General features: G+C 47.8%; 1 long non-coding RNA gene across 2 annotated transcripts; it reads right to left on the bottom strand.

Annotated features, from left to right (window-relative positions):
* Positions 1-1025: 1025 nt before the first annotated feature.
* Positions 1026-13302, bottom strand: LOC131815297 (uncharacterized). 2 transcript variants are annotated; one of them, XR_009347646.1, is made up of 3 exons: positions 12032-13302; positions 8622-9771; positions 1026-1763 (listed from the first exon to the last, which is right to left on the bottom strand). It is a non-coding gene; the product is annotated as an uncharacterized LOC131815297 (long non-coding RNA). The 2 variants fall into 2 exon arrangements; XR_009347645.1 differs by lacking the exon at positions 1026-1763 and having other exon boundaries at positions 8403-9771.
* Between the last annotated feature and the right edge of the window lie 1772 nt (positions 13303-15074).

Genomic DNA, 15074 nt, shown 5'->3' on the forward strand with positions numbered 1-15074 from the left:
ATTCTAGGTTGTGGCAATCTCCACAAACCAATGACTTATTCATAAAAAACATCTTAGCTATCAATGTAGCAGAACATGTGGAACAAAGAAAGCATGAATCGATCTGTCTGTGCTTCTAAGAAAGTTATCCATGATACAGAAAATGAAAACGCTTCAGAAAATGTATAAGTAATATGATCCCATCTCTATAAACACATATGTGTCCGCACGCATGTCTCCATATGCATTAAAAGAAATCCGGAATAGCAGACACCAAATCAGAAACAGTGGTTACTGGGAAGCCTGGGTGGCTCAGTGGGTTAAGCGGCTGCCTTCGGCTCAGGTCATGATCCCAGCGCCCTGGGATCTAGTCTCACATCGGGCTCCTTGCTTGGCAGGGAGCCTGCTTCTCCCTCTCCCTCTGCCTGCCTCTTTATCTGCCTGTGCTCGCTCTCTCTCCCTCTCCCTCTCTCTGACAAATTAAAAAAAAAGAAAAGAAAAGAAACAGTGGTTACAGTCAGACGTGGGTTAGTGGAAACAGGTACTTCTACTTTTTACTTTATACACTTTCTGTATTGAATTCTTTTTTTTTTTTTTTTTAAAGATTTTATTTATTTGACACAGAGAGAGAATCACAAGTAGGCAGAGAGGCAGGCAGAGAGAGAGAGGGGAGGAAGCAGGCTCCCTGCGGAGCAGAGAGCCCGACATGGGGCTCGATCCCAGGATCCTGGGATCATGACCTGAGCCGAAGGCAGAGGCTTTAACCCACTGAGCCACCCAGGGGCCCCTCTGTATTGAATTCTTTACAGTAAGTATGTATTATTGTATTAATTTTAAAAACATAGTTTTAAAATAAAAATGTACTTAAGCACCTGATAAACATATTCAAATATACACATTGATATGTGTGTTTTCATCCAGAGCAAGTACGTACTGAGCACATATTATGTGCTCTTGGGATACATCAGTGAGCAAAGTGGACGAAGACCCTGCCTGTCCCCAGGAGCTTATATTCTAAGCAAAATCAGAGCAGGACAAGGAGAATCTGGAGAACAGAGGGTAGTTTTTAATATTAAATAGGGCGGTGAGGGTAGAGCTTATTGATAATCTGACACGTGAGCAAAGCCTTGAAGGAGGTGAATAAATTAGTCATTAGGGTGTGTGAGAAAGGTATTTGGGACGGTCAGAATCTAATGTTAGGAGTGCGCCTTGCGTCTACACGGCAGAGCAAGCAGGCCGGGGCAGCTACAGCAGAGCGAGCAAGCCGGCGTAGAAGGAGACGGGCCAGGCAGGGAAGAGGAAGAGAGAAGGGGGGATTTGTGTGGATCTCACAGACCCTGGGGAGGGCGTTAGCGTCTACTAGAGTAGAATGAGGGAGCTGGGGAGGCTGGTGTCTCGGACCAGGTGCTACCAGGAGCTAAGAAAGGGTTGGATCCGGGCTATATTTTCCAAGCAGATGTAATAAGATTTCCATATGTGTTGGATGTGGGGTACATGAAAAAACAGAAGTGTCAGGGTTGACTCCAGGGCCATTGTGTGAGCCGCTGACGGCTGGAGTTGCTGTCAGCTGAGAGGCAGAGCCTGGAGATGCGGGTTACGGGATGGATGTTGGAAATTCAGTCTGGACACGTCAGGTTAGAGATGTCTACAAGTTATCCAAGTGAGGACGTGAAGTGAACGGCTGGAAAGAGGTGTGAGTCCTCGACAGAAGTCTGGGAATCTTCAGCATACAGTTTCCAGAGCTACAGGATTGAGAGTCATCATAAAATGTCCCAACTGAGTGGCTTAAATCAAACAAACAAAAACAAACAAAAAGTTATCAATGACTCACAGTTTTGAAGGATTGGAATAAAAGAGATTATTATGGTTGTCCCAGAAAATAGCATATACCAAACAATAAAGTCTGTGCCCAGAAGGTGACATAAGAGATTGCCTATGGAGTAAATTCCAGTGGGTCAGAGATCAAAATGTTAAAAGTGAAACTCAAATAAATTCTAGAAGAAATGTAGGATTCCTTCCTTTAAAACCAGGAAGCAAGAAAAACCCCTCTACCCCTCTCTGACTCTCTTTCTTTAAAAAAAAAAAAAAAAAAAAGAACCAAAATACCAAACACTTAAATAAAAAATGAATGTTGAATACAGTTCACAAAAAAGTGTAAAATGCTTATCAATATATGAAAAAATTGGGGCGCCTGGATGGCTCAGTGGGTTAAAGCCTCTGACTGAATTCAGCTCAGGTCATGATCTCAGGGTCCTGGGATCGAGCCCCGCATCGGGCTCTCTGCTCAGTGGGGAGCCTGCTTCCCCCTCTCTCTCTGCCTGCCTCTCTGCCTACTTGTGATCTCTGTCTCTCTGTCAAATAAATAAATAGAATGTTTTAAAAATATATGAAAAAAATATATATGAAAAAATACTGTTTCACTCCTAATACGTGAAATGTGAATTCAAACACGACAAGAACCAACTGCTGACAAGGCTGCGGAGCAACTGGTTCTCCTGCACTGCTGCTGGGAGCAAAAGCTGGTGCGGCCGCACTGCAGAACGATGAACCATTATCTCCTAACCCTAACCATGCACACATATTATGACTCACAATTCCACTTCTAGCAGAAATGTGTGCATATGTTCCCAAGAGGTGCATGCAGTAGTGTTCGCCCAGCACTATCTGTAACAGCCCCAGACTGGAAACTATCCAAGTGCCCTCAGTAACACAATGTATCAGTAAATCGTAACACACTTACACAATGAAATAGCGTGTGCACAGTGATGAGAATGAATGATTTACAATCCCACAGGATGGGAAAGCACAGGTTAATCTCACAAGCACAGTGAGAAGGATCTGTCCTATGATTCCACTTAGATAAGGTACAAAAGAATCAAACTAATCCTTGCTATTGGGAGCCATGCTGGTGGGTGCAGCGAGGTGGGTAGTGACTAGAGGGATGCAGAGGTGGGGTGATGCTGGTGACTTCCTGCTTTCTGATCTGGGTGTTGGTTGTACAAATATGTTCCCTGTGGAAATTCAGTGAGTTGCGTATTTGTGGGCTATGTGCTTCCCATATGTATATTCTACTCCAATAAATAGTTTTTAGAAATGACACTCATGGGGCGTCTGGGTGGCTCAGTGGGTTAAAACCTCTGCCTTCGGCTCAGGTCATGATCCCAGGGTCCTGGGATCGAGCTCTGCATCGGGCTCTCTGCTCAAGCGGGAACCTGCCTCCCTCTCTCTCTCTGCCTGCCTCTCTGCCTGCTTGTGATCTCTGCCAGTCAAACAAATAAATAAAAATTTTTTTAAAAAGGCAGAATTATTTATAATTATAGAAGATTGAAAGTACTAAGATCTCTGTCAATAAGGTACGTTCAATAATAGCACAGTCACACTGGACAGCGGCAGCGGCAGGTAACGACCACACTCGTCGTGAGGGGCGTGCAGAAATGTACAGAACTAACCAACCACTATGTTGTAAAACTGAAATTAATATAACATTGTATGTCAGCTATATGTTAATTTTTAAAAAGTTTTAAAAAGTGTCCAAAAGCTAATAAAAGATGATTTCCAACAAGAAAGAGGAGAGACGGGAGAAAACAGAGAAGGAAGCAAGCTTTCTGGAAAAGTCCTTATTGCATGATTTTGACTTCGAAACTAAGTATATGCTTTATAAAACTGAAGAGAATTAACTCAAAAGAAAAATATCAACCCATAAAAACTGAAGAAAAACAAATATCAACTATCAATATAAGTGGGGTTGGCAGTGTGGGGTCTGGGTGACTCATTCAGTTAAGCGACCGACTCTTGGCTGCTAGGAAGATGGTGGAATAGGAGGACCCTGGGTTCACCGCTTGCCACGTGGCCATCTAGAGAGCACCCACATCGGCATAAATAACCCGGAAAGTGACCTGCAGACTGGCAGGACAGGCTCTCCACAGCCCGATGTAGACAAGAGGCTACCGTCAAGTGGACCCACCCCTTCTGATCGCTCTTGGCAGGGTCCCATTAAAGCAGTGCCACAAACCTGGCAGTGTGCCAGCAGGACAGTCAAGGGCCAGCACTGCTCCAGAGAGAGGAAGATAACCACACACCAGTCTGACTGGGACCCCAGCAGTGGGCCGAGCGCGGGCAGCTGGCCTGACTGCAGGTCCAGCCCACCAACAAAAGCTTCTCAGGGGACAGCACAGGGAAAGTGCCCTCAGTTTGGTGCTATCTCATCTCTGGCAAACAGCTGGTCTTAGTCAACTCAAGCCCAATGTTGCCTCAGATTGGCTCACTAACACCACAGGCACCAGACTTAGCCCACAACAGGCAGAGAACCATCGCAGGCTGTACTGAAGGCAAACACAGCTCCACCATGATGGAAGGGCATCCCTGTAGCAACACACATAGGAGACAGCACTGAAGCATCATTCTCTGGTCAAAAGCAGACATTGTACTGTGGGGCAAGGCAGGATCTCTTCTTTATAAAGCCACTGCTTTCAAGTGTAGGAAACACAGCTGACATTTCTAGAAACACACACAGAGTAGACAAAATGAGGAGACAGAGGAATATGTCCCAAATGAAAGAGTGGAACGAAATCATAGCAAGAGACCTAAGCCAAGTGAAAATAAGTAATATGTCTGATAACAAATTTTTTTATAACAAATTTAAAGTAATGCTCATAAAGATACTCACTAGAATTGAGAAAGGAGTGCAGAACCTCCATGAGACCTCCACTAAGAGATAGGAGACGTAAGAGAGAGCCATGTAGAGATACTGAACTCACTAAATGAAAATAAAAATAGACCACTTGGAATAAATAGCAAACAACAAGAGGAAGTAGAAGAATGAATCAGGAACCTTGAGGACAGAGTAATGGAGAGTAATCAAGCAGATGAGAGGGTAAAAAATACACAAAATGAGAATAGACCCAGGGAACTCAGAGACACTCAGGCCTAAGAGTCACATGATAGGGATCCAGAAGGAGAAGAAAAAGAAAAAGGAATAGAAGATTTATTTGAAGGAATCATAGCTGAAAAATTCCTGAATCTGGGGAAAGAAAGAGAAATGCAGATCCAGGAGGCACAGAGAGCTCCCAACAAAACCAACCCAAAGAGCTCTGCACCAAGACACAAAGTAAATAAGATGGCCAAAAGTAGTGATTTTTATTTTTTTTAAAAGATTTTATTTATTTATTTGACAGACAGAGACCACAAGTAGTCAGAGAGGCAGGAAGAGAGAGAGGGGGAAGCAGGCAGGCTCCCCGCTGAGCAGAGAGCCCGATGTGGGGCTCCATCCCAGGACCCTGGGGTCATGACCTGAGCCGAAGGCAGAGACTTAACCCACTGAGCCACCCAGGTGCCCTGATAGAGAGAATTTTAAAAGCAGCAAGAGAAAGGAAAGCAGTTACATACAAAGAAAACCCCATAAGGCTATCAGTGGGTTTTTCAGCAGAAACTTTGCAGGCCAGAAGAGAGAAGCAAGATATATTCAAACTGCTAAAAAGAAAAAATCTACAGCCAAGAATACTCTATCCATTTAAGGCTTTCATCAGAATAGAAGGAGAGAGAGAGTTTCCCAGAAAAACAAAAGTTAAAGGAATTTATGATCTGGAGGAAAAACAGCCATGTCCCCATCACACGTGATAAAATCAGCCTGTGAGTCCCATATTCGCCCCTGCCCAAGTCACCATGCACCACCTGCCACCTGCTCAATGCCAAGTCAACACACCTTCACCTCAGATTGCCAAGGACTCAAACTGACACTCTTCCCCTCAAATGCCAGCTCCTGTGCTCAAGTTTGTGCACAAAAGGGGGCATAGTTAATACAGCAGAATGACACAACCCAAACAGTGACACTAATTCTGTGGAATATACAATGGATAAAAGGAGTGTGCTAGGTTGAGAACATCTCCAACAAGCCAACATCGAAGAATAAAACATACAGCATGATTCTGGTTACTAAAAGAAACAAATGCAGGAAAAATAAAACAGGATGGAATCAGAGTGGGAGACAAACCATAAGAGACTCTTAATCCAACTGGGGGTAGCTGGAGGGGGGAAGGGTGGGGGATGGGATAAGTGGTGATGGACACTGAGGAGGGCACGTGATGCAACGAGCGCCGGGTACTACGTAAGCCTGATGAGTCACTGAACTCTACCTCTGAAATTAATAATACACTATATGTTAGTTAATTGAATTTAAATTTTAAAAAAAGACCCCCCTCTCCCCCCAAAAAGAGCAACTGACTCTCAGTTTCTGCTCAGTTCATGATCTCAGGGTCTGAGGCTGGGCTCTGCCTTGGACTCTGGGCTCAGCACGGAGTCTGCCTGGGATTCTCTCTTCCCCTCTCCCTTCACCTCCGCCTCTCGCCCCAGCGCAGAAGCACGTGCAACCTCTCTCTTATATAATACATACTATTACATATTATATACAATATATTATTATATATATAAAACAGTATTTTATTAAAATGTATTTTATTAAAAAATAAATAAAATATTTTAAAAATAAAAAGTAAGTGGGGTTGGCAGTGTAAGAACGTCATTCATTTTCTAATGCTGCATAATAGGCTACCACGAATTCAGCAATTCAAAACAACACCCACTTATTATCTCACAGTTTAGGGAGAAGTCCAGGCTCAGAAGGCCGAAGTTAAGGTGTTGGCCAGGGTAGGCCCTCACCTGGGAGCCCTGGGGGAGAATCTGCGTCCAGGCAGGTACAGCCATTGGCAGAACTCAGTCCCTTCTGTCTGTGGGACGGAGGGCCCCACTTTCTCTCTGGCCGGCATCTGGGGGCCAGTCTTTGCTCCTAGCGACCCCCTGCGACCTCCGCTATCGGCCTTTAACACCTTAGAGTCAGCGCGGTGTGTCAAGTCCTCTCACGGGCTCAGACCCCCCGGCTTCCAGTTAGCCCCTTTCAGCCAGACGGAGCCCTTTGCTCTGCAGCGCTGCTGTGATTTGGTCAGGCCCCCTCCGCTAACAGCCCTGTTCGACAGCCAGCTGTGTCCTGTAGCCTGGTCACAGGAGCGACGTCCCATCATACTCCCAGGTTTGGGGATTAGGACCAGACATCTTTGTGAAGCCTGCTTCGAACTCTGTCACAACATAGTGAAAAAATCCCAAGTGAGTTTGAAATATAGTGTGTGTGTGTTTTTAAAGATTTAATTTATTTATTTGACAGAGAGAGAGAGATCACAAGTAGGCAGAGAAGCAGCAGAGAGAGAGAGGGAGAAGCAGGCTTCGCGCTGAGCAGAGAGCCCAGTGTGGGGCTCGATCCCAGGACCCTGAGATTGTGACCTGAGCCGAAGGCAGAGGCTTAACCCACTGAGCCACCCAGGCGCCCCTGAAATACAGTGTTTTAACTGTAGTTCTCCAGTGGGATATGTTCTAAAGAGAAAAAGGACCTGGGAAAATCTTCATTTCATCCAGTCACTTTATGTTCTCTATTGTTTGAAACAATTACAGATACTATGTAGGAAAAAGCAAATAAATAATTGTGTTTAGCTGTGGGACTTGAGTTTTTCATGATGAAAAAGGAGATCAAGTCTATTGAGGAGGGTAAGCAAAATCCTTGCAAAAAGTAATTTGCACTGGAAATGTTAGTATGATTGCATGATTTTTTTCCTCTTACAAAGTCTGCATTTTCCTAACTCTATCAACTCTAAAAGCCAAAGAGGGGTGTGTGGATGGCTCAGCTGTTCTAGGTGTCACCTTTGGTTTAAGTCATGATCCCAGAGTCCTGGGATTAAGCCCCGCATCGGGCTCCCTGCTCTGCAGGAAGCCTGCTTCTCCCTCTCCCACTCCCCTTGCTTGTGTTCCCTCTCTCGCTGTCTCTCTCTGTCAAATAAATTTTAGAAAATCTTAAAAAAAAAAAAAAAAGCCAGAGAAAACGACAACCCAGAAGCAATGAGCCCCTTAGCAACCAGATGTGGGCTCAAAATACGATTTCTCTTCTTGCAGAAATGGTTTCTTACTGTGCTAGACTTGAAACCGTATAAAATGGGTCTAGAACATCTTCTTGTCAGCAAAGAAGAGAGATTTCAAAGATGAATGAAGTCATTTCAAAAAGACACAAGAGCCAAAGGAAAGGGACAATTTGAGCAACAAAAAGAATAACTGCCATGGGTGGGAACAAAGCCAATAAACAAAAACCTTTGCTTTTGTAGTTAAATTCAGTGGTTACCACTGGTGACTGCTAAGCAACCAACTAATTTCTCTGAAAAAAATTAATAAATAAAAGGAAGGAATCAAACATTTGTTCCATCTTTTCTATAAGAATTGCATGTCAGTGTAACCTAAAAGTAGGTGAAAAAAATGTTCTTTTAGAAAAATTCCAGCAAGCGAATGCAGAAGAAGGAACAGAATTTTAAAATCACCACTTTGCAACCGTTGATGAGAGCATGGTTGTAGGCGACAATCATCAAAGGGTGCTAAAATCATTAGGCGAATGGTCGCTGCACAATCTTTTAATATCACATAAAATGGGATGCATACAGAGCCATTTAGGAAGTATTTTTGCATAAGTCTTATGATGCGGGTAGATGCTAAGCAGGAAAAACAAGAAAATTGCTGCTAAGCTTCAAGCAGTAATTACTGATCGAGCTGACTACCCGCTGAGATAAAGATCCCGTGGAACAAGAGACAAAGCCAGGAACGCTCCTAACACTTACCTTCCTACCTTGTGATTGTACCGGCCAACAGTCTTTTCGCTGCTTCTTGTCAGTTTGCTGTCAGGCTGATTCCAGGGAGCCTCTTAGTGATTGGCTTGGGCCAGTGATGAAATGCAGCCCAGAGTACGGGGAAGGGAGGTATCCTGTGAGACTGAAGCCCAAGTCCTTGGAAACCAGGACACTGCAAGGTATAGAAAATCAGTACTTTTCAACGAAATTCTGAACCAGCCAAGAAGGCAAAGACAGATATTTTCTTCTAAACACTTTAATTTGCTCGGTTTTACGAGCAAGACCTTTCAGTGTTGCAAACATTTTAAATGCACACCTTCCTGTCCTTATTCCCACTGTTACTTTACGTGTCTCTGTCCCCCTCCGAAGGAGGGCTTGCGGTGTAAGCGGCAGTCCACAGTTTGGGACTCCAGAGAGCTGGGTTCCGATCCTGACTCCGCCTCAGCCTTGCTGACAGTCCTGAGGCCACGGTGGGAAGGTGAGGAACAGTCAGAACAGACACGAGCAAGAGGAGAGGTTGGTGCTAAGACTCCCAAAGCTGACAGCCGCTGAGACCTCAGGGTGGACTGCAGAAACGCCCACAAGTCTGCGCAGGAGGACCAGGAGCTCCTTCCTCCCGGCCAGTGGAGGGGAAGTCCGAGATCAGGATGGTTGGAGGAAAAGCCGGGAGAGGCGGGAGCTGGGAGAATCTCCCAGGGTCAGGCCATGAGAGATGATTAAGAACTACAGGACGAAAGGCAGTAGAGTTCCTTCCTGCTCACTCTCATATCCCAGCCAGCTTGATTTTTGGTTGCTCTGTGTCCCCTCAGAGGGGAAGAAAAGGAACCGAGGCCAGAGCCAGGTAGCTGCGTCCATCGTCCATCAAGAGAGCAAAGAGCAGGGTTTAGTCATTTTCAACTCTAAACTGTGTTTGCTGTCTGGAGAAGCTTTTAAAAATTTCTTTTACTTTCCCTTGGTTCATTTGGGGATATTCTTTGGAAAATACCCATGAGACCTTTTTTTATTAAGAAAGTTGGAAAAAAGACGTTTTCTCTCCCACAGGCCAGGGGAGCAGAGGGCCCCTAGTGGCCCACGTTGGAGCTGCAGCAGCCCCCGCAGACCTGGTGTGAAGGAGAGGTTGGGGGGCAGTTCCGGACGGAGCCTGGGAGGAAGGGAAGGAGGCAAGAGAAGAGAAGAGAAGAGAAGAGAAGAGTGAAGAAATGCCAACACAGGATCGTAAAACATACGGTACATTCAATAGTTACTTTTAGCAAATACTTATAATAATTTTATCAATACAATCTCATAATTTGTGTCTGTACAGAAAAATTAACACATTAAAATATTTTTGAGGGGCGCCTGGGTGGCTCAGAGGGTTAAAGCCTCTGCCTTTGGCTCGGGTCATGATTCCAGGGTCCTGGGATCGAGCCCCGCATCGGGCTCTCTGCTCAGCGGGGAGCCTGCTTCCTGCTCTCTCTCTGCCTGCCTCTCTGCCTACTTGTGATCTGTCTGTCAAATAAATAAATAAAATCCTTAAAAAAAGAAAATAAAATATTTTTGATAAAAAGGTTAGAATCCTTATAGAAAAATAATATTGCTGAAAGAATTGCTCATCCCAAATGGTGGTGTTCTACCATGTAACTGGGTGAACAACAAAAATGTATTAAAAGATAAATCTTACCAGTGGGGTGGACATAAATGAGACATAATGAGACATAAATTTAAGGTTGAATTGTAAATAGTTTCTTTTTTCAGTCCTCTGTCAGGGTGTCTTTGTCACTTATAATTTTATCTGGTGATAATATTAAAGTTTTAATTGAAGGCCCTTTGTAAAAGGGAGTCCCCCTCAGATGGCTTTCCAGATCACCCCCCCTCATTCCTCCCTCATACTAAATTCTGCAGAGGCAAACACGAGACTCCCAAATTTTAGTACCTATTAAGGTTACATGGAGAGCTTTGAAAAAAATTCAGAAGCCCGAGCCCCTTCCAATGCCTACTAAACTCCCAACATTTCAGGGGGTGATATCAGCCTAACACTTGGAACTGTGGCCCTACACTCGTCCACACTGCTTGTGAAGGGGATATTTGCCAGCCACTGAAAATCAATCCGGTAATACCTATTAAATTCTAATAAATACATGCCCTTTGACCCAGAAATCCTACTCCTGGGGACCCATCCCATAGAAATAAAAGCACCAGTACAGAAGAATGTATGTATGCAAGAAAGTTTATTGCAACATTATCTTTTGTGGCAAAAAAATATATAAGCAAAGTAAACACCCATTCATGGAGGAAAGTTTGCATAAACTAGAGTGGCCATACTATGGGTTATATTATTAACTAGTAAAGAGCTAAAGTGAAATCCCTCCCTCCACTGATCTGGAGGGATTTTCACTATTGTTAACGAATATAGCAATAAGTGAGTGTATATGGGCATAGAGGTGTATGAAGCCATAATTGTCAGAAGTATGCGAAACAGACAATGACCAATTTCTCCTACCACAGGGAGAAATGTATGGGAAATGCCAACCAGTGCGCAATTGTTCCTTTTGGGAGGAAGGGATGGGCGCAGGGAGCGGGCGAGAGGCTGTAACAGAAAAAAGTAATAAGATCATAGAAATATGGAGCTCGTAGGGACACGGGGGTCTCAGTCGTTAAACGTCTGCATTCAGCTCAGGTCATGATCCCAGGGCCCTGGCATTGAGCCCCGCCTCGGGCTCCCTGCTCTGCGGGAAGCCTGCTTCTCCCTCTTCCGCTCCCTGTTTGTGTTCCCCCTCTGGCCGTGTCTCTCTCTGCCAAATAAATAAAATATTTTTTTAAAAAAGAAGATTACAGAAATACATGTATGTGTATGTGTAAGAAATGAAAATATGTAATTTACATATGCTATATTGAATATATAAAATATATGAAAACAATAAAACTGTAGTGGTAGCGTGGCAGTTGAGAATGTATACTATGAAATTTTGTGTTATTACGGTAAATCCATAAAAATTAAGTATGCAAATCCAAAGTTCTAGAAGGTGACAAAAACAAATGAAAACTGATGTGAGTTTTTATGAGAACAAGGGTAAGTTTCTTCTTAAACTTGTTACTTAATACGGACTATGTAATTATGTAGGCTTTTGGGGTTTTATTTTAAGAGGAAGAAAACAGAAACTCCTGCTCCGACAGGAGAGGAAAGGATTGCTCCCCTTACACGGTGCAGAGAAGAGACCTAACTTAGCCTTTGCAGCCAGACATGCTTGACCTTGACTTTCCATCTGTCACTCAGGAGTCCTGTGATCTCAAGTAAGACACTTGACTTCTCTCAGCTCTGGTTTCTTTAACTACAAAGTGGGGATAATAATTGTACCTACCTCAAGGGTAAAAAGGCTTCATATAGTCCCCGCCACAGAGCACACTTAAAAAAAAAAAAGTACCTTTGTGGTAGATTCATTTATTGCGATATTAATTGGAATTTTGTTTTTCTTTTTACTGCTGTGGAATCTCCAAGAGAAAAAGCCATCTGTGCTGCGCTCTCCGTATTCCGCTCCCTGGCTCCGAAAGGGCTTCTTGTTGCAGGGAGATTTGCACGGTTTGGTGGGACAGGACATGGGGGGGGGACAGCCAAAAACCCAGACGCTGAGACTTCTGCAGTAAGGAGAATCAGGGGCGCTCGAGTGGTGGAGACCCCCCGCCCCGCATCCGCCCCCAAGCCTGGGAGAGGGCGGGATCCCCCGCGAGGGACTCTCCGGCGGCTGCCCGGGCCGCATGCCTGCGCCTGAGGAAGCCTGCAGGCCGGGGCTGCGCGCGTCCCTGGGGCAGGCATGTGGGCCGAGACCCACGGGCCTCCTCGGCGCTTTTCCCTGCGTGAGATCTAGAACCCCGAGGTCCTCGCATTACCCTAGCGACGGCGGGGCCTCGCAGGGGCCCAGGAGTCCCTACTCGACTTGGCCGGAGACCCGAGCTGAATCTGAAGAAAATACTGGGCTGGGCCTCGTGTTCTCGCGAGTACCTCCCAGTTTCCTCCTTCTTCCTGCGTTATTTCTGGGCGCAAGTGCAGGGCTCGGTTAGCGCTTGAGTGACCGGCCTCATCCGTAGGGTGCGCAGAGTGGAGGCGTGTGGGGCTCCGGGGCGTGCGTCCGCGACCCGGGCCCGGTCCCGGTCCGACCCGGTCCGAGACCGTCTGCTCCTGCCCCCTGGTCAGCCCCTGCGCACTCAGCTCTCGGGCTCTGCGCGCGACGTTTCAGCCGGCGGAGTCGTCTCTGCTTCTGCTGCGGAGTCCGACTGCGTCACGACGTCCGGCCGCAAGCACCGGCCCGCGGGCAGACCCCGTCCCACCTCCGGACTCCGCTGCCCGCGCCTCGGACGCTTCCAGAGCGCGCTCTGAGCCGCGGCTGTCAGGCCCGCCCCGCCCACAGGCACGTGCTTGTGGACCCCGGATGCGGGGGCGGGGCAGGCCGGGTGGAGATGTCCAATCGGTGCGGCGCGCGTATATCCACTAGGGTGAATTGAGATCCGATTGGCCGCCTGTGTAGGGGCGGGGCTCAACTAACGGTATAAAGGTCGCTGCGCGAGGCTCGCAGGAGAGCAGGAGAGCTGTGGCCGGAGCAGAAGGAAGAGTCGGCGGAGTGGAGGAGCTGTCACAGCTCTTGTAAGAGCTAGAACCGCCACCAGCGGTCCCGCCTCCGGCTGTCGCTGCGCCCGCAGTCTCCAGCCTCCAGCCTCCAGCCTCCAGCCTCCAGCCTCCAGCCGCCTGCAGCTTCCAGCGGCCCCGCCTTCAGCAGCCCGGAGCTGCAGTCTCCGGCAGTTGCGCTGATGGCGGTCCTGAGACACCAGCGGTCCAGTGATCAGCGGTCCCGACGCCTGCAGCCCCTGAACGCCAGCGGTCCTGAGACACCAGGGGTCCAGCAGCCCAGCGGTCAGCGGTCCCGAGACACCAGCGGTCCAGCGGTCCAGCGGTTAGTCCTGATGCCTGCAGCCCCTGGATGCCAGCGGTCCCAAGACGCCAGCGGCCCTGAGATGCCAACAGCCCCTAGCCGCCAGCAGCCTCGCCACAAAGTGCCTCGCCACCCCAAGCCACGAGCGGCCTTGTCCACAGCGGTGGCTTCCTCTGGGCAGCCTTGTCAGAGTGGCATCGTGGGGAGCAGAGTCCGTGTCATCCAGGTTGTCCTCCTTGTAATTCGTCGCTGTCATCGTTGCCTCTTTGACATCAGGAGCAGCCTCGTCCGGGAAGCGGTCTTGTCCAGAATGGCGTCTTCTTGGGAGCAGCCTTGTCTGGGAAGCAACCTCCTCGAGCAGCAGCCTCGTCTTGGGAGTGGCCTCTTCTTGGGAGCAGCTCCGATCATGGAGTGGCCTCCTCTGCGGAGCCGCCTCCTCTAGAGCAGCCTTGTCTGGAGAGGCCTTCTTGGGAGTGACCTTGTCGGGATCATCATCGTTGCCTTTTCGTAAGAGATCGTCCTGACCGGTCCGTTTGATTCTTGATGCTTGGTGTGAAATAAAGTTTTGCTTGACCTTCGCTTTGTATCAGTCTCGTTCCTTTGATCACGGACCCTAACAGTGGGCACCTGGAGCTCAAGATGACAGAGTTCATACAGGCAGACTGTGCCCATGTATTTCTTTCTGCCCCCAGAGTGGTCAAGGTTTCATTTGCCACAAAGTGTGCCCATGAGCTCTGTCCACTTCCCAGGCTGAGTAGCCTGGGACTGAGGCCAGCTGGGCCGCTCTCTCCCCAGTGGCTTTGCAGTTCTTGCAGGAAACCCTGTGAGCTGTCTCAGAACAGTAGGATCTCCTGCAGGACGAGAGTGCTTCCAGCTCCTTGATGTTGGGGACTAGGAGCCTCCAGAAACCTCTTGGCAGCATGTGCTGTTGTCCCGTTGTCCCAGAACCATTGTTGGGTGTCACCATCTGGCCCTGGAGGGTGGCCATGATGCCTTCCCTTGGTCTCATGGGACTGGCCGGCTCCTGAGCTGGTGGTGTGAGGAAGAGAGCCCATGTCTCGTTCCATGCATGGAGCTGTGTCCATTTCCCTCACCCACCGTTGGCTTCCCGAGGTCAGAAGTGACGTCTTTTACATCAGTATTGTCTGCAACGGTGCCTGGAAAACCGAAGATACAAGATGGACGCTCTCCTGACCGAGTGTGCCTTTAGTCGAGCAATTCCCCGTCCCCTTTCTTACGCACCGCCCCCCCCCCCCCATTACGCTGCGGTGGCTCCTTCCGGGCGTTGGGACCAGGTCACCAGCCTCTTGTCCCGACGCAGCACAAACCAGGTTCGCACGCACTGGAAGACACGGAACAACACACCGTCAGGAAGGCGGCTGGCTGCAGCCCGGCTGCGGCCCGCAGCGCGCACCTGACCGAGCACACATGGGGGTCTCTGGCCGAAGCGTCTCTGCAGCCCCCACGGTCCGCTCTGCCACCTGAGCGGCTTGACCGTGACTCGTGTGTTTCTAGCCAGAACCAAGAGCTACGATCACTGGGG

This window comes from Mustela lutreola, chromosome 14, assembly GCF_030435805.1.
Source record: "Mustela lutreola isolate mMusLut2 chromosome 14, mMusLut2.pri, whole genome shotgun sequence".
Classification (NCBI taxonomy): Eukaryota; Metazoa; Chordata; class Mammalia; order Carnivora; family Mustelidae; genus Mustela; species Mustela lutreola.